The 12,169-nt window shown below is 45.7% G+C and overlaps 1 protein-coding gene across 11 annotated transcripts in view; it reads left to right on the forward strand.

The window, feature by feature from the left end:
- Nucleotides 1–12,169, forward strand: part of DYSF (dysferlin) — a 1,012,908-nt gene that overhangs the window by 681,366 nt on the left and 319,373 nt on the right. The window lies entirely within an intron of this gene.

The raw sequence follows: 12,169 nt of genomic DNA on the forward strand, positions 1-12,169 counted from the left end.
TGCGTCCATTTGCACCTACCAAAGGAAGTTGGGGGCATATTTACAAGACCCAGTGCGCTTCTCTTGCACCACGCAACGCGATGCAAGGGCACACAACTCTAAAAAGCAGATTTTTGAAGCCACTCAAGGCCACCTTGCATGGCCCTGCATGGCTTCATAATTCTCGAGTCATGTAACACAGCGCAAACCGCTGCGTTGCATTACTCTACGTCAAAGAAGCTTTTCCATGAGTGTTGAGTGGGTGTTCCAACGCAACATCCATGGATTTTGATGCATTCCCAGATTTACAAGAATAGGTTAACCTGGGAATGTGCCAAAAAGATACGCCTCCCCAAGAGAGTTGTAACGAGGAGAAATATCTTTATCCTCATTTGTTCCTCTTTCCATGTGTGCTGCATTCTGCAACACACATAGAAATAGGAAAATGCCTCTCAGGATTGTTTGTGTGCAGGAAGGTGCCCCTTCCAGCACAAAAACTATCCTGCATGCAATGCATGCACTCTTGCACCATGGTGCACGGGTGCCTGCGTTGGCACTGCACAGCCCATTGTACACCAGCACTGGGGAAAGGACAGGAATGCACTGTATTCTTTTAAATACGGTGCATTCATGCCCATTCACTGTCATGCAGTGCAGCAAGTTGACTTGCTCAGCTGCGTGACTTTTGTGCAAATATGCCCCTTAGTACCACAGAAAATCTGAAATATGGTTATTTTTTACCGGGCTAAGTGTACGTTTAAAGGTGGGAAAGAGGGTTGTGATAATATAGTGGGAGTGCGTGGAGCGCGGGATGTAGAATGTTGGAGGTGGCATGGGATGGATGTGCGGGGGAGGGTGGAACATGAAGAGTGAGTGAAAGTGCAGGGTGTTGGCCATGGGCAATGCATTGAACACCCACAAAGTTGTAAGCAATGGGCCCGCTGCACAAAGGTAAATTGAGGCGTAAGTCTAACTTTACGACTTTCAGTATTCACGTAGGGCATTTACGAGTAGTAAAGTTAGACTTTTGTTTCAGTTAAACATTAGATATGGTCTTAAGTTTAACTGAGATAAAAGTCACATTTTATAACTTGTAAATGCCCTTTGTGAATACCGCAGTCGTAAAGTTAGACTTTCGTCTCAGTTTACCTTTGTGAATCGGACACACAGTTTGCAAGCCTAAAACCCATATTACATGGTTAATCCCTCTGTAGAAACACTCCTCATGTTCCCCAAAAGATCATGGCATACGGAAGGGAACGTTCCCATGTTTTACGGGGTTTGCTGTAGGGGACAAGATTTCTATTGGGGTAAATATATTGTTCTTCTGGGAAAATAAAGTATTTGTGGAAAGGCAGACAGAATGTTAGGGGGAAACATGAGAGGCCAGTGGCACAGCTGGGGACATCATAATTCCCAGCTGGGCAGATATTAGGGCTAGCTGCCCTATTGAGAAGTACAAGCGTCTGAGCTTTTAGTGGCTCAGAGGGCAACAGTGACTCTCAGACTTCCAATGATGACACAACCACTAGTGAGAGTGACAAGACCACATGTATAGGTAGTCACTATTATGAAGCAAACAATTTTCCTTTCCTCTTCCCCGAGCCAATGAAATTAGATTTTTTTTATTCTGGGAAGGAACGCCATATAGAGTGTTCAGGCTGATAGAAGGTCATCTGAAGGTCAGATGATGAACATGTTGTGAGGCAGCAGATCAAGAAGGCCACACTTGATGTCAACAATGCCTTACCCTAGACCCTTCATTAGTCCACCCACCAGCCTGCCGTGTAGCTTTACATGCACTGCAGATGCTGTTTGTTATTATGATTGATTAGCATGGGCTTACCTGCACAGGGAATGGACCGCTCCATCAGCAGCAGATACAGGCACAGGGATGCTGGAGAGACGGAGAACGATAACAACACGTACAACGGAGAGGGGATGCAGGCAGCGGTGAAGGTCCCAGATGTCAATGTGTTCTTTCAGCTGGATCTGAGTAGGCTTTCATTGAGTCTCAGATCTTCAGGCAGGCTGTTTGAACAGCTTGAAGTCAGACAGGCTGAAGTTTGGTGCAGTGTTTCGATTTTTCTCATCGTCAGGATTGCTTGGATCCACCATAATGTACTTGGGGTACTGCTGTTCCCTCCAGTGATCATGAGTTTTCTTTCTATCAGTTGATAGAGGTCATAGCCTGTTAGACCTGCCTGAAGGGAGTTTGTTGGTCTCTTGCTTTGAATTGATCCAGATGTGCACCACAATCTAATGTTATTGGACAGCAGTAATGGTAGTGTCAGACCCGGAGGCCCGCATCGGCGCAGTCTCCTTACAAAACTTTCATGGTTTGGGTAAATTCAAACTAAGAGCGATTCCTTAGATATCCGCCGCGCGGTTGCCAAGCATCTTGATAGGCCCATGTTTTAAGAGAGAGCCCTTAAGGACATGGCTGCTTTAACAACAAATGTTCCATCTTAGCTCCATTGCGCCTTTGAGCTTTTTCTATCTACTGCCACCCATTCACCAAACCTGTAGCGCCCCATTCGAGGATCTTACTGACACTCTCAGATCTCCATATGTCATTTTAATGAGTATGTAAAGTCAAACCTAGTTCCGTAAGCATGTCCACGGTTGGCCTCAGAGAGATGTGAAAAGAGCAGGTGGCAAAGGGTAGAAGCTTAAGGAATCCGACACTCACCTGAATCGATGATACTAAAGTTTCATTGCTCAAATGGTAAAGCTTTCCAAGGAAGAAAAATCAGAGCATCTGTAAGGATGCGCCAACAGCCTGGGGAATAACAGCGATCCTTGCCAACAGGATTAAGATGCAGTAGAATGACCAGAGATCGGTAGCATCCTCACGTGGTCCAGAGCATCATCACATGCAGCCACCATAAATGTCTCTGTCCCATTAGTGGTACAAAGCATTGACTGGTGACTGTGCTCCCTTCATACAGTGGCATGAAATTTGACTTACTGTGTTTTTGGGGTGTGTTGAGGGCCGCAGTGACTGGATCTTAAGTTGGCTTTACAGCAAGGAGGAATGTTTTGAAGAAGATTAAAAAATTTAAAAAACTTTTAATGATAATGGGGTCATTAGTGGATCTTAAAGGTGGAAATATCTTCCCAACTATTACAATTCAAACAGTGACACAGCTGCATGACTAGTTCAGATGGATCCTAAAGGCCACCTGATGGGATACTAAGAGCTGATCCATAATGTGTTTGAGTGATTGACGTATGACCCTTGACACAGTGACGTGAAGAAAGGTGAGGTCTTTTGAAATCCTATCTTCTCCACCCTCCATTGACCCCATTCTCGGGTCTCCTTCTTGACTCAGAAGGCTGGGGAGCTCCCCGAGCCTTGAAATGTTGCAACATTGAAGGCAATCAGGTTGAACAAAGCACAATTCTTGATTATTTCCCTAAACGGTGGAGCTGTCCTTGAATATAGATTACTCCGGTAAATGCCACATTGTGTTCCTAGGACTGGACAATGAAGTTGGCCCAGGGATTGGTCACTTGCCACCTTTTTGAGACACAATTCACTTTATTCTAAAAACCATACTTGTAGGATGTCAATTCATATCCAGTGCCCACAGATCTCAGGGCTTTGGTCGAGCCCTATAGCTGTGTACTCCAGAGGTCCATAGGACACCCCTCATGGGTCTCTGCAATGCTGAAGAAGACCAAGTGTTGCATGTTGCGTCAATGAGCACGATAAATGGTGTCAGACCTCAACTGCTCCATCATTCTGAAGGCCACCTTCTTATTTCCACCGGAAGGATAGGCGGCCCCAGTTCAGTATGATTTCTACATCCAGATCATTCGGCAATAGAGCTCTGAATTATGGGAGCGCATGTTCACTCACAAGCCTTCCAGCCTTCTTGAGCACGAGAGCACAGGATTTCCCAAGGTGAAGTTTTGCAGATTTGTTTGACAGTTACTTGGTGCCTCTTATTCAATGCTCAGTGAAAGACACCATGAGTTGTAGATGTTCTGTCACACCTCTAGGGGAGCTGGTGCTGGCTGATGAGTCTTTGTGTGGGTGACGGAGAGGCGGGCGTGCTACAGAATATTGTCACTTAGAGACGATAGGGAAGGGGGCTTCTGCTAATAAAAGTTGGATGTCCTATTCATCCCCTCCTCATTTTGGCCACTCTGTCCAGAAGGTGGTGGAGGGACCTGTACCTGACAGCAGAGCGGGAATAGGTTATTTTACCAAAGCACCGATTGGACAGCCTTAATGACTACAAAACTGGTTTCCCTTCTGTGCAAGACTGCCAAAGAAACATGGCGGCTTCACACAGAAAGAGATGAAAAATTCCCAGGCCATCAGGGGCGTGTGCATTTAGATCTTGGAAATGGACTGCCAGTCTAGTATCCTTTTTTCTCGACCAGCATTCAAGATGGCGGTTCTGCCAGTGCCATACCTCCATTGAATGGTGGACCAGTCGCTACAGATGTTTTTTTTCTACCTGAAGCGACTCCCTCTTTGGGAGACAAATGCCTGCTGCAGTTGCAGGAAACGTTAGATTTTTTTTATAGGTCTTTTTATTGAAGACAAGATTTGACAATACAGAAAGCAAGCATATAGAAGCAGTTACGGCAGGACATTGGTACGTGACAAGCAGCAAGCATGGAATCACATGGTCCAACATTGGTTTTCTCACGTCTTTCCAGCATTTAGCCCCCCTGCCCCTACGTCGCCACTATTCTGCGGGGGGCTTGCATATTCCTCCCCTGTATGTATTCCACTTCTCCCAGATCGGTATCCACTTGTTGGGGCATCCTCTAGATACGTAAATAGCCTTTTCTGTCACCATGCACCAATCCATATCTTTACCCCAATCATCTAGTCTGGTCGCGCGCCTTCCATTTCTGAGCTATATTTCTTTTTGCTACCATCAGCCCCAGAGTCACCCATAACTGTTCCTTGGAGTTCACATCCCTCAGGCCCCAGACATTTAAAAGACCCAGCTTGATGTTGAAATCAATCTTTTGTCCCAATACGTTTTCCATGCAGCCCGCTACCGCTGACCAGTACCTCTGGATAGTGGTACACTCCCAAAGCATGTGTATGAAAGTGCCCTCACATCCACAGTTCCTGGGGCACCCTCCCTCTGTGCAATTTCCCATTTTCACCAGCATGGGACCGACAAGGTAGATTCTATGTAGTATTTTCAACTGTACTAATCGGTGCCTTGAGAAAATTGCCACCTCCCTAGGAGAGGCCACTGCCGCGAGCCACTCTTCATCGTCAAGCCCCCCCGACATCGTAGTCCCATTTCGCCCGAAGTCGGAATAGTGGGTCCGCCATGTTATTGATTAGCTTTTTATATATGAGCGATATGGCTTTCTCTGGCAGATCCCAATCCAGGTCCCTATCCTCGAGAGGGTGGATTCAGGCAGTGACTCTCCCCTAGGCAGTACGGCTAGTAAAGCGTGTCTGATCTGCAGGTATCTAAAATATTCGGTGCTTGCCAGCTCATATTCCGTTTTCAGTTGGGGAAAGGGAACCACGTCACTCGCCTTCCATAGGTCTCCCAATCTTGAAATACCTATTAGGTCCCAGCGGTCAAACCCCTTCATGCGAATCAAATTTCCCAGCTGATCGCTATACCAAAGTGGTGTGGCCTGTGTGATCTTGCCCTCCCAACCCAAGTTCTTCGTAGCTGCTTTCCACACCTGTGTGACCCGTGGGCCCTGTCAATTTCGGATTCGCTGAGTTGGAGTACAGTTCCCCCACAAAGCCACCCCCCTGTAGCAGCCATCTATCCATTTGGAAGCCAGGGTCTCCCTCCCTCCTGTACGATCATTGGTTTATAGCAGCGAGTTGAGCTGGCCAATAATATTTTTTTAATGTCCGGGCGACCAATTCCCCCGTCAAATCACCCTATTGTCGATCCGGTTTACTGTCCCATAGCAGTTCATGAAGAATACTGTTAATTTCCTGAAAGTATGCCGAATCGACCTGGTGCGGTGTATTCTGCAGTGCATATAAGAATCTCGGGAGGGACATCATTTTGAATAGGGCCCCACGCCCCAATAGGGTCAATGGGAGCGACTTCCAATGTCGGACATCGCTCTTGAGCTGTTGCAAAGGAGGCCGGAGGTTTTGTTCATAAAAACGGGATGGTTCTTTAGAGACCCAGATCCCCAAGTATTTAATGTCGTCCTGCGCTTCCGTAATCTTGAATCCCCGAGGAAGCAAAGGCATAGCCCCACTGAGGCCATAAAGCACTGATTAAGTTCAATTTATTTTATATCCGGCAAATTTTCCGAACTTGAGAAAGAAATGCAATATTCAGTTTACGGAGGCCGCTAGCGATGCTAAGTATAGCAGGGTGTCATCAGCGTATAATGAAATGCGGTCCTCCCAGCCTTCTGTCCACTTGAGTACTCTGACAATCGGGTCTCTCCGTATCCACATCGCCAGTGGCTGGAGTGTCAGGGCAAAAAGCAGTGGGGACAGGGGGCAACCCTGCCTAGTGCCTCTACTAAGCGCGAAAGTGCAAGATTTCCTTTTATTGACGACAATTTAGGCCAGCGGTTCCTGATACAGAAGCCGAACCCATCCAATATATTCCTGGCCCAGTCCCAGCTTTTTTAACACAGCAAACATGTAGGGCCATTCTATTGTGTCAAATACCATGGCCGCATCGAGAGGCACCACCACCGTGTCCTCGCTTAATGTCTTGGCGTGGCTTAGCACCCCATGCAGCCTAAATAGGTTGAGGGAGGTGTTTCTTGCTTGCATGAAAGCCCGACTGATCCAGGTGAACTAATTTTGTAATTGCCCTCAGTAATCGAGTGGCTAGGACCTTTGCTAATATCTTGTCTTCCCCATTGAGCAGCAAAATTGGTCCGTAGGAGGAGCACTTGTTCTTCGGCTTACACTCCTTGTGGATAACCACTACCGTTGCCAATCTCTGGTCTGTGGTAAGTCGACACGTTGTCTTACTCTCGTGGAACATGTTAGTTAGATAGGGGGCGATCTTACTCGGGTTTAGTTTATACAATTCAATGGGAAGGCTGTTAGGGCCCGACGCCTTGCCCCCGCGTAAATCTTGTATGGCCTTTCCCACCTCTGCACTAGTTATTTCCTGATCAAGGTCGGAGCGCTCTTCCTCAGTGAGTACCGGAAGTGAGATATCTCTCAAGAAAGCGGTAGCCTCCTCCTCCGTATGCGGTGACTGAGAGGTATAGACAGTTTGATAGTATTGCCAGAAAGGAAACTTTAGATTTGATGAGCTGACCGCTGCCAATGTAGCAGAGGTGATGCCTCGACTGAACCAGATGCAGTTTCACCGCGAACCCGCCAAACTTGAAATGTACCCTTACCTTTACTACTGCAGTCTTGCAGTGGTAACTTTCCAGCTTCTATGATTTTCTGCCTCCATTTTGTGAACTTCTCAGTTTTGAAAACGACGTCATCTTTTGTTTTCGTGGTGAGGCTCTCTCAAGTGGCGAGCCATTGGTTCTTTACCTTGCAGATGGCGTTCATTCTTTTTTGTTCCATTACTAGGACTACTTTCCCTGCATGTACGTGCGTGGCACTTTAAGAACCCCTATTACTGTTGTGTCTGATTGATAAACGTTCAGCATTATTGACTATCACTGCACTGCTCTGCAGTGAGGCGAGGTGCTCTCCTCTTCCGTGTTTCTTCAGTGCCTGCCAAGATCTTGAGATACAGCTGGGCATCACCCCCATGCACCTGGCACACACACACACACACACCCTCCTGCCATTATGCGATCACTCAGAAACCTCATGGATATGTTTAAGTGACCTACACTGCAGGCCGTAAAGAGTCGTCATGTGAGATGTCGCATGGGGTATCAACAGAGGAGCAACGTTTGGCTATCTGTGTACAAAGCCATGGCACTAGGTTGGCATTCCCACGAGCACGCCCCTGGCCTGCTGCATCATAGGGTGGTCACCAGAGTAGCTATTAGCTTCCAGCAGAACTAGCATTCAGTCTCTTCAGTTGTCTTCTCTTCTTATCAGTTCATACTTAATGACAATAGCAGCATGTTACAATATTTCCCAATGCCCAATTATTCCCAACACCCCGTTCTTTCTCGCTTCTCAGGGCCCATTGAGCTAATATGAAGTTGGCCCATTACTACGTAAAGACCAGTCCGCGATCTACAACTGAAGTGTGTGTTAATGCAGGAAATGCCCTTGTAAAGGCTCTACCTTAAAAACTATTTGGAATTCTCAGATAAGCTCTAGGGGAGCCCATGTCAGCAAATCGGTGGAAAAGGGTTTAATGCAGGCAGTGTGTATAGAATTCCAGTGTGCACACTTTTAAACCGAGACAGTCCTATTCATTTTAAGCTGCCTAACCCTAGAAGGACATCGGTGGAAAAGGGTTTATGCAGAGAGTGTGTATAGAATTCCAGTGTGCACACTTTTGTATCGAGACAGTCCTATTCATTTTAAGCTGCCTAACCCTAGAAGGACATCGGTGGAAAAGGGTTTAATGCAGGCAGTGTTTATAGAATTCCAGTGTGCACACTTTTAAACCGAGACAGTCCTATTCATTTTAAGCTGCCTAACCCTAGGAGGACATCGGTGGAAAAGGGTTTAATGCAGGCAGTGTGTATAGAATTCCAGTGTGCACACTTTTAAACCGAGACAGTCCTATTCATTTTAAGCTGCCTAACCCTAGAAGGACATCGGTGGAAACGGGTTTAATGCAGGCAGTGTGTATAGAATTCCAGCGTGCACACTTTTAAACCGAGACAGTCCTATTCATTTTAAGCTGCCTAACCCTAGGAGGACATCGGTGGAAAAGGGTTAATGCAGGCAGTGTGTATAGAATTCCAGTGTGCACACTTTTAGACCGAGACAGTCCTATTCATTTTAAGGTGCCTAACCCTAGAAGGACATCGGTGGAAAAGGGTTTAATGCAGGCAGTGTGTATAGAATTCCAGTGTGCACACTTTTAAACCGAGACAGTCCTATTCATTTTAAGCTGCCTAACCCTAGAAGGACATCGGTGGAAAAGGGTTTAATGCAGGCAGTGTGTATAGAATTCCAGTGTGCATACTTGGAAAAGGGTTTAATGCAGGCAGTGTGTATAGAATTCCAGTGTGCACACTTTTAAACCGAGACAGTCCTATTCATTTTAAGCTGCCTAACCCTAGAAGGACATCGGTGGAAAAGGGTTTAATGCAGGCAGTGTGTATAGAATTCCAGTGTGTACACTTTTAAACCGAGACAGTCCTATTCATTCTAATCTTCCTAACCCTAGAAGGACATGGGTGGAAAAGGGTTTAATGCAGGCAGTGTGTATAGAATTCCAGTGTGCTCACTTTTAAACCGAGACAGTCCTATTCATTTTAAGCTGCCTGACCCTAGAAGGACATCAGTGGAAAAAGGTTTAATGTAGGCAGTGTGTATAGAATTCCAGTGTGCACACTTTTAAACCGAGACAGTCCTATTCGCTTTAAGCTGCCTGACCCAAGGAGGACATCGGTGGAAAAGGGTTTAATGCAGGCAGTGTGTATAGAATTCCAGTGTGCACACTTTTAAACTGAGACAGTCCTATTCATTTTAAGCTGCCTAACCCTAGAAGGACATCGGTGGAAAAGGGTTTAATGCAGGCAGTGTGTATAGAATTCCAGTGTGCACACTTTTAAACCGAGACAGTCCTATTCATTTTAAGCTGCCTAACCCTAGGAAGACATCGGTGTAAAAGGGTTTAATGCAGGCAGTGTGTATAGAATTCCAGTGTGCACACTTTTAAACCGAGACAGTCCTATTCATTTTAAGCTGCCTAACCCTAGAAGGACATCGGTGGAAAAGGGTTTAATGCAGGCAGTGTGTATAGAATTCCAGTGTGCACACTTTTAAACCGAGACAGTCCTATTCATTTTAAGCTGCCTAACCCTAGGAGGACATCGGTGGAAAAGGGTTTAATGCAGGCAGTGTGTATAGAATTCCAGTGTGCACACTTTTAAACCGAGACAGTCCTATTCATTTTAAGCTGCCTAACCCTAGGAGGACATCGGTGGAAAAGGGTTTAATGCAGGCAGTGTGTATAGAATTCCAGTGTGCACACTTTTAAACCGAGACAGTCCTATTCATTCTAAGCTGCCTAACCCTAGAAGGACATCGGTGGAAAAGGGTTTAATGCAGGCAGTGTGTATAGAATTCCAGTGTGCACACTTTTAAACCGAGACAGTCCTATTCATTTTAAGCTGCCTAACCCTAGGAGGACATGGGTGGAAAAGGGTTTAATGCAGGCAGTGTGTATAGAATTCCAGTGTGCACACTTTTAAACCGAGACAGTCCTATTCATTTTAAGCTGCCTAACCCTAGAAGGACATCGGTGGAAAAGGGTTTAATGCAGGCAGTGTGTATAGAATTCCAGTGTGCACACTTTTAAACCGAGACAGTCCTATTCATTTTAAGCTGCCTAACCCTAGGAGGACATCGGTGTAAAAGGGTTTAATGCAGGCAGTGTGTATAGAATTCCAGCGTGCACACTTTTAAACCGAGACAGTCCTATTCATTTTAAACTGCCTAACCCTAGGAGGACATCGGTGGAAAAGGGTTTAATGCAGGCAGTGTGTATAGAATTCCAGCGTGCACACTTTTAAACCGAGACAGTCCTATTCATTTTAAGCTGCCTAACCCTAGAAGGACATGGGTGGAAAAGGGTTTAATGCAGGCAGTGTGTATAGAATTCCAGTGTGCACACTTTTAAACCGAGACAGTCCTATTCATTTTAAACTGCCTAACCCTAGGAGGACATGGGTGGAAAAGGGTTTAATGCAGGCAGTGTGTATAGAATTCCAGTGTGCACACTTTTAAACCGAGACAGTCCTATTCATTTTAAGCTGCCTAACCCTAGGAGGACATCGGTGTAAAAGGGTTTAATGCAGGCAGTGTGTATAGAATTCCAGTGTGCACACTTTTAAACCGAGACAGTCCTATTCATTTTAAACTGCCTAACCCTAGGAGGACATCGGTGGAAAAGGGTTTAATGCAGGCAGTGTGTATAGAATTCCAGCGTGCACACTTTTAAACCGAGACAGTCCTATTCATTTTAAGCTGCCTAACCCTAGAAGGACATGGGTGGAAAAGGGTTTAATGCAGGCAGTGTGTATAGAATTCCAGTGTGCACACTTTTAGACCGAGACAGTCCTATTCATTTTAAACTGCCTAACCCTAGGAGGACATGGGTGGAAAAGGGTTTAATGCAGGCAGTGTGTATAGAATTCCAGTGTGCACACTTTTAAACCGAGACAGTCCTATTCATTTTAAACTGCCTAACCCTAGGAGGACATCGGTGGAAAAGGGTTTAATGCAGGCAGTGTGTATAGAATTCCAGTGTGTACACTTTTAAACCGAGACAGTCCTATTCATTCTAATCTTCCTAACCCTAGGAGGACATCGGTGGAAAAGGGTTTAATGCAGGCAGTGTGTATAGAATTCCAGCGTGCACACTTTTAAACCGAGACAGTCCTATTCATTTTAAGCTGCCTAACCCTAGAAGGACATGGGTGGAAAAGGGTTTAATGCAGGCAGTGTGTATAGAATTCCAGTGTGCACACATTTAAACCGAGACAGTCCTATTCATTTTAAACTGCCTAACCCTAGGAGGACATGGGTGAAAAAGGGTTTAATGCAGGCAGTGTGTATAGAATTCCAGCGTGCACACTTTTAAACCGAGACAGTCCTATTCATTTTAAACTGCCTAACCCTAGGAGGACATCAGTGGAAAAGGGTTTAATGCAGGCAGTGTGTATAGAATTCCAGTGTGCACACTTTTAAACCGAGACAGTCCTATTCATTTTAAACTGCCTAACCCTAGGAGGACATCGGTGGAAAAGGGTTTAATGCAGGCAGTGTGTATAGAATTCCAGTGTGCAAACTTTTAAACCGAGACAGTCCTATTCATTTTAAGCTGCCTAACCCTAGGAGGACATTGCTTGAGGAGTTTTCTGACCAGATGGGGCCAAAGGACCTCTGCAAAGAAGCAGAGTTGGGTTTGGCTGCATCCTTACTAAGTGGTCTGAGTGTCTCTTCGTTTCGCCATGTGTGGAGTAAAACCATGGTTGTTTAATGCAAGTGCACGCAACACTTCCACTGTTGGACTGGTTGGTACCAGTCAACTTCATTTTGTTACCAAGCATGTAAGCTATGCTGAGGAGTAAAACTGATGTTGTTTATTTGGTA

The sequence above is a fragment of the Triturus cristatus genome, chromosome 2_2, assembly GCF_964204655.1.
Source record: "Triturus cristatus chromosome 2_2, aTriCri1.1, whole genome shotgun sequence".
NCBI lineage: Eukaryota > Metazoa > Chordata > Amphibia > Caudata > Salamandridae > Triturus > Triturus cristatus.